The sequence below is a fragment of the Heterocephalus glaber genome, unplaced genomic scaffold (genome assembly GCF_053883595.1).
Source record: "Heterocephalus glaber isolate CG9 unplaced genomic scaffold, H.glaber_assembly_v1.0 deba00001555, whole genome shotgun sequence".
NCBI classification, from domain to species: Eukaryota; Metazoa; Chordata; class Mammalia; order Rodentia; family Bathyergidae; genus Heterocephalus; species Heterocephalus glaber.
Window position 1 is genome coordinate 7,100,557 of NW_028258346.1, and position 14,007 is coordinate 7,114,563.

Here is a 14,007-nt window from a genome sequence, read left to right on the forward strand (position 1 = left end):
ACCACAGCCAGGTTTAGCGGTGTATGGCTGTAATCCTAGCACTCTGGAAAACTGAGGCAGGAGGATCTGAAGTTTGAGCCCACTTGGGAAATTTAGATTTAGACCCTGTCTCAAAAAAAATTTTTTTTTTTTTTTTTTTTTTGGTACCAGGATCAAACTCAGAATCTTGCACTTGCGAGGCAGGTGTGGAGCCACTGAGCTAAATCCCTGGCCCCCCCCAAAAAAACAATTTTTTAAAAAGGATTAGTAATGTAGCTCTGCGAGAAGGCCCTGAGTTCAATCACCAGTAACACACACACACACACACACACACACACACACGCACACACACAGAAATCATAATAAATCACTGAGGAATATATTTGACAATTATTTTGGAGGACATACTGAATTTACAAAATAGATATTCTATGGATTATTTATTGAGCTATGGTTAAATTCAGCATCTAGTTAAATCTGCTTCAAAACAATTTTAATAAAAATATTGAGATCATGCTCTTCTGTATGGTGATTCTTGTTCTATACAGCCTGAACATATATTATTTTTACTTTTTTTAGAAAGGAAATATTTTTAAAAATATAAATCTTTCAGAGAATAAGGTAACAAACCCATTTGGTCCCTATAAGAAGACTTGTAAACATTTCTTATATTTGTATTATTTTTGAAAGCAAAAGAAATGAGGCATTATAGTTGATTCCTACTTTATACCTTCTCCTACTCCATTCACTTCATTCCCAAGGTAACAGCTGTTCTCCAACAAGTGTTACCCACCTGGTTTGCTTTTTTGGGTGGTGGTGGTATTGGAGATTAAACCGAGTGGGTGTTTGCCCTGAACTATATCCTCAGTGCTCTCTCGCTCTCTCTCTCTCACTCTCTCTCTCTCTCTGAGACAGGATCTCACTAAGTCTGTGAGTTGTGCAGGTGGTGGTTGAAACTTGCAATTCTGCTGCCTCAGTCTGCCAGAGTGTTGAGGTTGTAGGCACACATTACCATACCTGACTTGGTTCACGTTTTTATACTTTTACTATACAAGTACTATATGTTTTCACAACATATTCTGTTGTTTTATGTTTAAATATGGTTTTTATTAAGCAATTATTTTTACATAAATATTTTGTATCGAATGGTACATTCAATAGTTCTTTAAAAAAAGAACAACGAAAACTCAGGATTGTTTTCAATATCTGTTGAAGTTGATATATGGAAATCATTCATTCTTAACTGCAATATAAATGAGCATTCTTATGCATGTCTTTTTGCACATGCAAGAGGTTTTATTTTGGGAGAAGCTGAATTACTACACAAACACTTTGACAATCTGAAAAATACTATTACTCTCTCCCCAATAAAACTCTGATTATACTTCTGGATGTTATCATTCATCGGGTGAAAATATTTGGATTCTCAGAGCCCTTTCCATAAAAGGTTTAAAATTGTTAATACAGAAAAATAAATGCCCATGTATCAAGGTCCTTGAGGCCCATTCTTACATCTTAATACAAAGTAATAAAAGTACTTTCTTGAAAGGTTTCTGTGAGAATTAGGCAATATATATCACAACGGATGGCACTTAGAAATTGCTGTGTAAATATGAGGTATTACAAATAGTGTTATTTTAAGATGAGTGTCTATTAGGCCTGATGGGTTTTGTTTGGAGATAGTGTATCACAAAGTTTTTACAGGAGAAAGAAAACTATTTTTCTGTGTAATATTATTTTTTTAGGAGATTTATCTTTATGTCTCCTTTCCTTTCAAATTGTGTTTAATATTTTTGGCTGAATCTCAGCACTGAAACAGTAAGAAGACACAAGGCATTTAAGGAGGGAGAAGAAAACAGAGAAAGGCAGCTAGGTAGAAATAATCCTTGATAGAGCTGGACAGCTTGCTCTTGCAAGGTGACTATCTTTCCCCCTTTTTTTTCTGTCATCCATTCTGTTCAATGGAGCTGTCACTTTAGTTCTATATATGATAGCCAGGAAACTCATTAGCAATTACCAAAAACAATTCTGTTTCTAGTATGGTTCCAATCTTTAAAACCCCATCTACTTTTGCCAGGGGAATCCCATTTAAAATATGTTAGAAGAAGACATATTTAAACAGTTATTTCCTAGGAAATGTGGTCAGACTCCAAAATGACTAATTGAAAGTCTGTGTGACATAAAAAGACAAGCAAGACATGACATGTAATAGCTTGAATGCATGAGCTGATACATATTTAGGGCTAAAAGAGAGAGTGTAGGCCTTTTGTTAACTTGTTGAAATTCATACTTCAGAATTTTCAAAAAACATCACAAGTTTGAAGCTAAAATGACTGTGCAAATCAACATTCCCATCAATGATCAAAGAGAGTAAGATTTTAAAATAGTTGGATAACTGGGAGAAAAATATTGCAAGTCTCAGAGCCAGAGATCTGTATTGAATTTCAAATTGTTTAATATCCTGTGATAAAAGCAAAACCTTGTACAATATATCCCAAGGTCATAAAGAGAAAAACTGTGACTTTCTGAAGACTCTTTCACATAAAAATTCCCCCCTCATGAAAGTTGCTATTATAGTTTATTTTTTACCAGGAAGAGGAGGATGCTCAACCTAGATTTTGTATAATGTTAGAAATTTAAATCTTCAGCATAATCAAATTCAAGGATTTTAATGACTAAAGATAATTGATCACAAACAGGTGTTTCTTTGGTTTTCACCTTAATATTTTACTGATTTATAGGTCCACCAGGAAAACAAGAGAATTTTTGTTTTCTTTTTAAGTGAACAATGGATTCCCTTGAAATATACATTCTGAAGACAGGAAATCTGGAGGACAGTGGGAGTCCCTTTCATTCTCTTTTCCCTCCAGTCTCCACTCCTGCTTCACCCCCATCTAACAATGAGCTATTGTCTTATCTTAACCAGGTGTCTACTGTACCTATATATTGATTTTTCTCAAGCTAACAATTTCCAACCTTTGAAATCTTAATATACGAGTCTATATTTTTGCATTAAAAATTAAAACAAATAAATAGAACCTCATAAGAAGACATCTTTATAAGAAGTGATAGGAAAGTTAATTCAAATAATTCCTTTTTTAATAGAAAATTATACGGGGTGGGGCAACATGTTTGATGCTGAAGGCAGAAAACTTAAAAGGCTGGCAGGCCTTAGAGAGGGCTTGACTTTGAGGTCTTCCAAACCCACAGTAATTCTGGATCTGTCTGTAGGGTATCTGCTAATTTGTCTCTCTGTTTGACCTGGCCAGTCCCATCATCTCTGATCCTGGTCAGATTGTGTCATCTTTAGGCCCATTCATTTCAGTAACTGAATACTGGACAAGATGTTTCAACTTTGTCAATACTCGAGAATTTGATTCAAGTTCTCTGCTCTCAGCAGCTCCAAACCTCTAGCCCAACCACCCGCCTGCCTCCTGGGTCCTCAAGCTCAGCCTGTATTGACTAGATCTTGGCCCAATCTTACAACACAGAGAACACACAAAACATAACTCAACTAAATAAAAGATTTTCTAATCATTGTGATCAATCCCAATAAATATCAGAACATTTACAGATGTGGTATTTGCACATATACATTATACCTACACACATCCACATACTGATGCATTTATATATGTAAGAATCTGAATAGATCATAATTTTAATAGACATAACATGTATCAAGCATCTTTAACTCATCTCTTTCTTTTGTCTTTCCTTTTCTATCCATTTGATTTAGAAATTTAGGCTACAATGCCAGGCATGTTGGCATACATCTACAATCAAAACACTCAGAAGGCTGAGGAAGAAGAGTCACTGTGGGTTTAAGGCCAGCGTGGACTACATAGTGAGACTCTGTCTCAACCCCTGCCTAAGTCAGGCTACAAGAGAAAGTAAATTAGACAGTCCACATCTGAACAGTCACAGAATTTAGAGTAAAAAGTTGAGCTAGATGCTTAGCCTGTCACAAACTTACGTGCTGCAAAGCTACATGCTACACTGGCCTAAAGCCCTCAGAAGTACCCATGATCTCGTGATCTTGCCCATCTGTTCCTGCTCTCTTAGCTGTTTCCACCCTTGATCCCATTTTCAGTGTGGCCTCCCCCATCCTTTCATGTACACTCACATACCCTCTTATCCCTTTTCCATTCTACTCTGCAGATCATGCCAATTCCTACCTCACTACTTTTTCTGTTTTTGCTTCTTTTTCTTTTTTAAATAAAAGTTTTATTGAAGAAAAATAGAACCACTATGCACACAGGGAAAAGAGCACAAAAATTAAACTGATACAGAACTGAAAGTCACAATTATCCAATGTAGTTTCCAACTACTCTTCAGCATCTTCAATAGCTCCCCTTAACTTATTTAATAATCTTACTAATTTTTCAGCTGAAAGAGTATCAAGTTTTCAAAGAATTAAAAACTTCAAGGGAAGGAACCTGCTTTGATGATAAGGAAGCTGACATCAAAAGTCTCTTCCTAATAGGACCAACTCCACCTAAAAATTGCTTAAAAGTAACTACTGAGTCTGGTGTAGTAGTCTCCAGATCTCAGAGACCATCAGGGAAGAGTTAGAATACTGATGTAGATGGTCCAATATGGAGAGAGGGCAAGCTAGCTGCATTTCCTTGCCAGATGAGCTCCTATAAGGAAACCAAGGAAAAGCTAAGAAATTACAGGCAGTGACTGTTCAAAAAGAATTTGAAAAGAGTTCTAAATACTATATAGTTAGACATCAGTGTGCAAGTTGATGCAATTAGAGAGAAACAGGCAACTTTAAGATAGACAGATAGATATATAGATAGACAGACAGACACATAGATAGATAGATAGAGCTGGCCACAGGCCTTTGAGAACTCAAGAAAACAATCAACAGGGGACAGGAGAGTCCCAAGTCTCCTCATTTGAAGATCAGGACCAAGGCATTCTTCTTAATGGCTCCAAATAGGCAAGGAAATATGAGATTGCAAAAAGCATTACAGAAGTTCTAATTTTTAAAAAACAAACCAAAAGTTTCTGCATTTCCTACAGGATCAAATCCCTTCAAGGAAAAACAAACAAGAAGGCAAAAGAAAAACCCACCCCTGGGTAAGCCTTCTGTTCACAATATCAATGTGAAGAACAATACTTTTGAAATTTTCTATGTATGAACAATCATAGAACATTCCCCTGAAAAGTAGATGTCCAGTGGCTATGAGAACGCGTAACTTCAAGCAATTTTGAAAGCAATACAGAACCTGAAATTCCTCAAAAGAAAGTATGTGGAGAAAATGAGGGAAGACCTTTGTATCTAGGGTTTTAGAGAATTAGAACAAGAATGATAGTAAAGGCTCATTTATCAACAAAGAAGATTTGTGATGCTTCCAAAAGAAAACTTTGGTAGAGAAAAAGGGAACACTAACAATCTATATTGGTCCAAGTTAAAGCTAGAACTGTCCAAACAACACTTAAAATCTAAAGCATGTTGAAAAATAGTTGATATATTTTTGCTCCTGTAATAATTTTTTTTTACAGATTTTACAGAATTTAAAAGGATATAGAAAGCATATTACAAAAATCTGTTTTGAAATAAATTTGACAACTTCTAAGAAGTACCTTAGAAGACAAATTAATGAAACTAACTCTGGAGGAAATATAAAATTTGAATAGCACCTATTAAAGAAAGTATATTCCTAGCTTGAAAACCTACCTATATGACAACAGGCTCATATACATTTTAACTGATAAATTATATCAAACAATTAAAGCAGAAAAAAGAAGGAACACTTCTCCCCTCATTTTAGGAAATCAACCTTGTGCTAATCCTAAAACTGGATAAAGATAATAGAAGAAAAAAGTATGAACATAGATAAAAATTTGTTTAACAAAACAAACTCTTAGAAGTCAGATCTGGCAGTATGTAGAAAGTGGTTTTTTATAGGGATGGCATTGTTGGTTTAGCATTGGAAGATCCACCCCCAGAAGTCAACATTTTAACAGAGGAAAGGAAAAAGCCATATGATCCTGTCACTAGTTGGAGAAAAAGTATTGGACTAAATTCTACAGCTGTTCATGGTAAAAGCTATCAGGAGACTAGAAGTAGAACAGAACCTTCTCAACAGATTAAAGACATGTACTCCATACTTCCAGCGAGAATGCCTTATGTGAATGGAGAAGATACAATGCTTTCTCCCTAAGGTGGGGAACAAGGATAGATATGCCTACTCTTCATCTGTCCATTAAACTTTGAAACATAGGCCCAAACCAAAATAGTCTGGCAAAAAAATGACAAAATTAGGATAGGATTGGCAAGGTAGAAGCAAAATCTTTATATGTAGATGAAATGATCATCTACAGAGAAAATACTAAGAAATCTCTAGGAGCCCCTAGAACTTGTGTTTGAATTTAGCAGAATTAGGAAACACAAGGTATATATAAAAATTCAGGTCAATGTATACTTACTATAAATGAAGAACTGGATATTGAAATTTAAAAGTTTTGTAGGAGTACAAAGGACATAGAAAAGTAAAAAGAAAAAGAAAAAAAAACAGTGTTGGAAGATGTTTAGTACCTAGTTTTAAAACTTCCTCTAAAGCTACAGTAATCAAGGCAATGTTGGTGTAAGGAAAGCATTACAGATCATTTGAATAAAACAGAGAATCTACAAATAGAACCACACATATATGGTCCACTGAGTTTTGAAAGATTATTTAACATTAACATTTTATAGAATATAAATTCAATTCAAGAGCCGAGGAAAAGATAGTGTTTTCAGCAAATGGCACTAAAACACCTGGTATCTGTATATAAAAAATTAACCTCAACCCTTTATTTCCATACACAAAAATAACTTGAAAGGATCTATGAACCTAAATTTGAAAGCCTAAAAGTATAAAACTTTAAGAAGAAATTATAAGGGGAAATGTTAATGAATTTAAGGTAGGCAAGAACTTCCTAGGATACAAAAAACATGAAGTATAAAGGAAAGAAATTGATAAATGAGATTCCATCAAAATTTAGAACTTTAAATGACATCATTAAAATGAAAAGTAGTCCTTCAACAGACCATATTTACAATGCATATAACCTATGACCAGAATATATAAAGAACTCTTAGAGCTCATTAATAGACAACCCAATTAAAAAGTAGACATAAGAAGATGATAAATAGCCAGTACAGCACAAGGAAAGGTATGCAACACTAGAATCAGAAAAATACTAATCAGTACAATAACAAGATTGAATTATATACTCATTAGGGAGATGAAGTTAAAAGTTTTAAAAGCCTTGTCATGACTTTTTCTTTTTGTTGGATTCTCCCCCTTTGCATTTAATTTGTCACGCCCCACGGATTCATTCTGCTGGGTTTCCTGGGGTTGTGATCTGCATTGTCTTTTCCTAGGGTATTGTCTAAAAGTTTTTGGAGTGTTGGTTTTGTATTCATGAAGTTCCTAAGGTTCTCTTTATCCTGAAAGTATCTTATTTCTCCATCAATTTTGAAAGATAGTTTTGCAGGGTACATCAATCTGGTTTGGGGGCTGTTTTCCTTTAGGGCTTGAAATACATCACTCCAAGCTCTTCTTGCCTTGATGGTTTGCATTGAGAAGTCTGCTGTGATTCTGATGGGCTTTCCTTTGAATGTGATTTGTTTCTTTTCTCTCACTGCTTGTAGAATTTTGTTCTTCTGTTGGATTTCTGGAATCCTAACTATTACATGCCTATGTGTAGATTTTTTTTGAACAAGCCTAGCTGGAGTCCTATATGCCTCACTTATCTGTATCTCAAGTTCTTTTCCCCTCCTTGGGAAGTTTTCTGCCATCACTTCTGTGAACAGCTTTTATGTCATCTGCACTCTCTTCTGTTTCTTCATTGACTCCAATCAGTCTTATGTTATTCTTCTCTGCATGGGCTAGCAGCTGCTGCATTGCTTTCTCGTGGTCCCTTACAATTTTGAAGCAGTTTTTCTCTTCATGGTCACTAATTGCAATCTTATCTTCTATATCTGAAATTCTCTCCTCACATTTGCTCATTCTGCTGTGTAGACTTTCAATGGAGTTTTTAATCTTTTGGAAATCTGTTTGCATCTGTTTTATGGATTCCATTGGTTTCCTATGTTGGGATTCCATCATGTTCCTCAGATCCTCTGTTTTTTTTTAATCTGTGTCCTCTCTAGATTTATTAATCATGTCTTGCACTATGGGCACAATCTTTGCTGTTATCTGAGAAATTATTTCTGATTTCATTTTTTCCCAGATCCTCTTTTGTTGCCAGTTCAGGGAGTCCAGGTGGTTGAGTGTCAGATTATTCCATCTCATTTCCCTTTGGGGTTGCTGTAGGTGACCTGGAAGTCTGTTTTTGAGGCTTGTTTATGTATGTTCTCATTTCTACAGGGTAGGGGGCTGCTGCTGGTGCCCATGTGGCTCACCTCCTCTGCCCTAGGAGCGGGGGAATGGTGGTGAGGAGCCTCCTCCTGGGCACTGGGATTGGCTCACCTCCTCTGTCCAAGGAGTGGTGGAATGGCCAGCTCCTGTAATAATTTTAAAAACATGTTGATTTTGGTCTCTCTTGCAATTATCACACTGTATTAGTATTTAACATGAAGAGTTGGATTTTCTCTTAGCATGCACAATGCTTAGCACAAATGATCAGCAAGTTTTCTATTTTAGCTAGTTTTATAAGTACCTATCAATCTGCACAGTAAACTCAGGGCTAAGCCATATACACACATTCCATATTCACAAATGGAAAATTTTAGGATGTGAATATATAAGATATTATACACCAACTGTTACCCTAATTGAAAACTTGTTTCCAAATAAGTTTTTAAAAAACATCCCTTTCAGTAAGCTATGACAACTCATTTTTCTTCCAAAGGAAAATCACAAAACAAGTGAACAACCAAGTCCAGGGTGGTTTTTCTATTTGATAAATACATCCAGAACTCTGTACTGTAAATAAAGTTTGCATGCAGTTTTAAATATCTTCAAATGACACTTTAAACAAATAAATTTTCTACTTCATAAGTAATGGTGCATAAGAACTCCCCCTCTTCCTCAGTTCCAAAGTGGAATCATGAAGATTGGTACTTTCTTAAGAGTTTCTGCACATCATACGAAATAACATGCAAAGAGTTCGACAACATTCTTCTTAAGGGTAAGTATTACTCTTTAAAATGGGCATGTTAACCACTGAGAAAAAGTCCACTCAACTATTTCCATTATACTGCTTCATTTGGTCATCAGTAGTAAAAAAGAAGTCAAATAATACAGAATCAATGGTTATTTTATCCACTGGCTAGTGCATATGATACCAAATGCTTCAAGGCCAACATTCTATGCAATGTAAGTATATTGGTTTGGATTTTCTTTATCTTTTTCCACGTAGTCCCAGTCAATTAAGGATTCTAGTCTTTTCTCAAGATCAGCAGGCTTTACTGGAAATTTTAACTGGTTATATACTTCTGAAACATGGAGATTGTGGCTAAGTGTCTTTCTCATTTTCATAATTCGAACAATTGCAGCATCAATTTGATACTGTCTATCTTGAAATAACTCTTTCTGTAGTGTTTGCTTGCTCTTCAACTGTTTCTTTCATCTGGATTTGATTGATCTTTATCCCGAAAAGTTTGTGTTTGAAATCATCATTGCAAATTAATTTGTCACTATCTTCAAAATCTTTGCCCTTTGGATTTTTTTGCCAGAACTCTAGCTTTGCCACAGGCTAATGACTGCAACATTCTCCTTAACTCTCCATCCTGTATTCTAGTAGCTTGCTTGATCTCTTCTAAACTGAACTCCTCTCCCTCATTAAATATTGGCAGCACCAGTGTTTGAAAAAGAGGTTCTTTATTACCCCCTTTAAATTCTGCTTTTAGCACATAGTGTCTTAGGGTTAATTGCCACTGAAGTTTCCTGCCACTATGTTTTCCTAGATAAAATGCCTTGAAAATTTCCTGAAGTTTTACCATCTCTGGTGGCAAATGAACTTCCATAGGTATGTATGTTGGTCAATAACCCATTGTCAGGATAGTCACAGTTAATTCAATATTCCCAGGTACATTCTAATTCTACAGATACTGTTTGAACTGAATCATGATGTCTTTAGAAAGTTCCATGTCTTTAAACATTCCTTCAAGTTTGCTGGTGAAAGCAGCTCCACATGCATGTTTAAGTTTGGACAGTATTGATTTTTCAGCATCTACAGGTGCACTCTTCCCAACTAACAGGCTCTTGGCTAAATCTTTCTTATAGAAGTTCTCAAAAACATCCTTGCCATAGATAAATCTAACTATGATCATAATTTTATCCAAAATTTTCTCAAGTTCTTCATCTGTGGCTTCTTTGTTGGCTGCACAAAGTTTTGAATCTACATACTTAACTGTAAACTCAGCAGGTTTATTTGGTCTTTTGTTAATGAATGTTTCAACTGCTTCTTTCATAGCGTTGATAAATGTTTCATTCTTCAGAAAGCAGATATCAATTATATGGTCAACTTTATCTTTAAAATCCAGCAATTCTTGAACCATAGTCTTATCTTTTTTGGGATTAATAACAGTAGTGCTCCCAAATGCCTTTATGTAGTCAATCCACTGTTGCAAGAGAACTTGAACTCCACCTCGAATTCTGCTCAAGGGCTGATACAGGAGAGATAAATCTTGAATTCGGTTCTCATCAAGGAGGTTATTTAAACCTTTTTGAAGAACTGTTGTTAAATGTTCACCTAGAAGTTGTTTTCCTACAGTAGCAATTAATGATTTCTGGGTAGTCTGATCTAAGTAAGTAATAAGTCTGTCTGCTTCTTCATCTAGACTTTTGTTAACATGATGAAGATATTCAGGAACCTCACTTTCTTGCATTAACTTTTGGCCTTCAGCTGCATAGAGCCCGTTAGTTTCTTCCAAAAATCATTGTTCAAAGGAATCTTGATAAATTTGCAAGTCAGAAAGCATGCTTAAAAGACTTCAAAGTAAACGTCTGTCAATTGCTTCACCATTCCTTTCCCTCTCAATCAAAAGAAGGATGCCATCAATTGTCTTATTCTCCACTTTCTGATCACTTATAATATGAGCCTTAAATAACTCAAGTCCCATGTCCCAAATGGAGGGTAGCATTGAATTCTGAAGAACATAAGTTCTATCTAGAAACAAAAAAATGCTCCTGATCATGATCATTTGCCTACAATGGTTTTGCCAGCATCTATCGATCTTTAGAAAAAGAACACTATCCAATGAATCCTCTCTGAATTGGTGAATATATGCTTTGATGTGATCTTCACAAATCTGTCTCAGTTGTTTGTACAAGTTCACAGAAATCTTATAAGAACAGGGATTTTCTACAGCCTGGTATAGCTCTTCTAAATTGTACTTAAGCTCAGTACTATTCTGAATAGCTTCCACTGCTTCTTTCAGTTTCTGCCATGTTTCATTCATGTAACTTTCTGGTAACTTAGGTTTATCTTTAAAGTTCTTGATCACTAACTTCTTAGCAGAACCAGGCTTGCTGTTAGCAAAGCGAGAGGCGGTGGTAGAAGATTTGGCTAGGCCGTTTGAACGATGCACTGAAGCCACAGAAGAGATTAATATACTCTTATTTTTATTTATTTATTTATTTTCTTGGTACTGGGGATTGAACTCGGGTCCTTGTACTTGCAAGGCAGGGGGCGGAACCACTGAGCTAAAGCCTTGGCCCTACTCTTTTTTTAAAATTGGTGCTGCTGAGATGTTGCAGCAGTTGGTGATGATGATGATGATGAGGAGGAGGAGGAGGAGGAGGAGGAGGAGGAGGAGGAGGAGGAGGAGGGGAATTCCTCAGCCATCTTCACATCACTACAAATTCCAGGGTGTCTTCGAAATGCAGCTTCTTCTGTATTGGTATGTGGCTGGAAGTAGCCACGGAAACCCCCAGGCAGAAGGATGAGGTTGAAGGGGAAGCCGAATCCCTGGGTTGTAAAGGAGCAGTGGAAGAGGAAGAAGAGATGGAATCAAAGTCTTCTCTCTCGTTACTACTGTTACTGCAGCTACTGCTGCTGCTGTTTAACTTTCTCTTCTTGGCAGAGGTGGGTGGAGTGGTGCTGGTATTACCATCAGTGGCAGATCTGACCTCCTGAGCAGTAGCAGCAGCAGCAGCGGCAGCAGCAGCAGGAGCTGAGGGATTGGGGGAAGAAAAACCTGTTGGAAACATGAAAATAGCGGGGTCAATAGGCAGAGGAGCATCAAAAGCCTACGTTTATATGCCTGCGTGCATGTAGGAAAGTGGCAATGCTAGAGGGGGAAAGGAAGAAAGAAGAGAGGAGAAACACCGAGGACAAGCAGGAAAGTGAAGGGGGGAGCACCCTGAGGGGAATGGGAGGGTTTGGGAAGGTGGATAGGCTGACACCAGGAGCGAGCCGAATGGGGAGGGGGAGCGAATGAGGAGGCAGACAGGTAAACAGCCCTGCCATCCCCCCTCCCGTGCTGTTCGATCTCTCCCTGTTGTTGCTTCGTAACTTGGAAAAAAAATGATTTAGTTGTCTTTAATGCGAACCAACTAATTTTGGATTAGCAATCCCATTGTTCATTTCTTTTTTTATTCCAAAGCATAGTTCTACTATAGCTATTTCCAGAATTTTTCTCTTCTTAAGGCCCACACTATCTCATTCATTTTGTTCAACAAATACTAATTGGGAATCAACAATATACCATGCATTGTGCTAGGCAGTGGGTATTACAATAGGGAACAAAACAGATCCAGTTCCTGCCTATGTTAGTTATTTTTCTCTTTCTATAACAAAGTACTTGAGATAAACAATTTATAAAGAGAAAAGGTTTGTCTTGGCTCACAGTTTAGGAGGTTCCATTTTGCAATTGGTTAGCCCTTATGCTTTGGGCCCAAGGCAAGATCGACCATGATAGAAGGACCATCTGGTGGACCAAATCTGCTCACCTCATGGCCAAGAAGCAAAGAAAGAGAAGAAAAAATAAAGGGGTCAGAGCCCCACAATCCCCTCTGGGGCTATCCTCCCAATGACTGAAGGACCTCCCACTGGGCTCCATCTCTCAAAGGTTCTGCCACCTCCCAATAGCACCAACATGGGACCAAGACTTTGGTCACACGTAGACCTTTGGGACACTCATGCAAACCATAGCACTACCATCTTCACAAGTCTTCTGGTCTATTGAGGGAAACAGGTAGCCCCTTCCCCCTCCCTAGTTGATTGGTGATGCTTCCCTTCCTCCACCTTCTCAGCTGCCCTTTCTCCATGCCACACCTCTCTGCCTCCTCTTCAAGTGTATCTTTCTTCCTATTCCACAAGAAAGGCTGATCTTATTTTCTTCTTATGAGCCCTTGAATCCATTCTCTTTTCTCTCTTCCAAGTTCATACTTATTACGGTTCTTAACAGTTTTTATTCTGAAATATTTGATATTTTATTTATCTTGATACCCTTTAAACAGCCTGTATTAAATACAAAACTGAATTTTTACTCTCTGATGAAAGAAATATTGAGTACATTTGCTAATATCTCCAAATTTCAATTTGGCAGTCCCTCTGAGTGATATATATTATGTTTTCATTCTTTTGAAATTTGTGTTCTGTCCTCAAGTAATCAGGATGGGAGCCAATAGACTGAGATCCTTGGATCTGGATTAAACATTCTGATGAAAAGGTTCTCAGCAGATATGTCAGTATTACTTCTTTTTAAATGATTTCATTTGGATTGTCTTCCAGGTACTTTTTATCATGTTGAAAAAGTCCCATATACATATATATATGTATATGGTTTGACTTTTCAGTTTTTAATCTTAACCAAGCTAAGAAATTAAAAGAAATATTATTTTCATTTTCTGGCCTACTTATTTGAGGTTAGTAAAGAAAAGTGCTTTAGTATTCATGATCACAACCTGGGGAATCTTGAGGGTATCCCTCAGTTCCAGTGTGTTATTTCTGAGAAAGACATTGTTAGAGTCCCCTGCCACCATCCCAAGCTCCTAGGGCAGAGAAACTGAGCCAGTCCCAGAACCCAGAAGGAAGCTCCCCTGCCGCCATCCCAAGCTCCTAAGGCAGAGATAGTGA

The 14,007-nt window shown here is 36.9% G+C and overlaps 1 pseudogene; it reads right to left on the reverse strand.

Moving 5' to 3' along the window:
- Positions 1-9,110: 9,110 nt before the first annotated feature.
- On the reverse strand, positions 9,111-12,137 carry LOC101719493 (cullin-4B-like; annotated as a pseudogene).
- Positions 12,138-14,007: the final 1,870 nt, after the last annotated feature.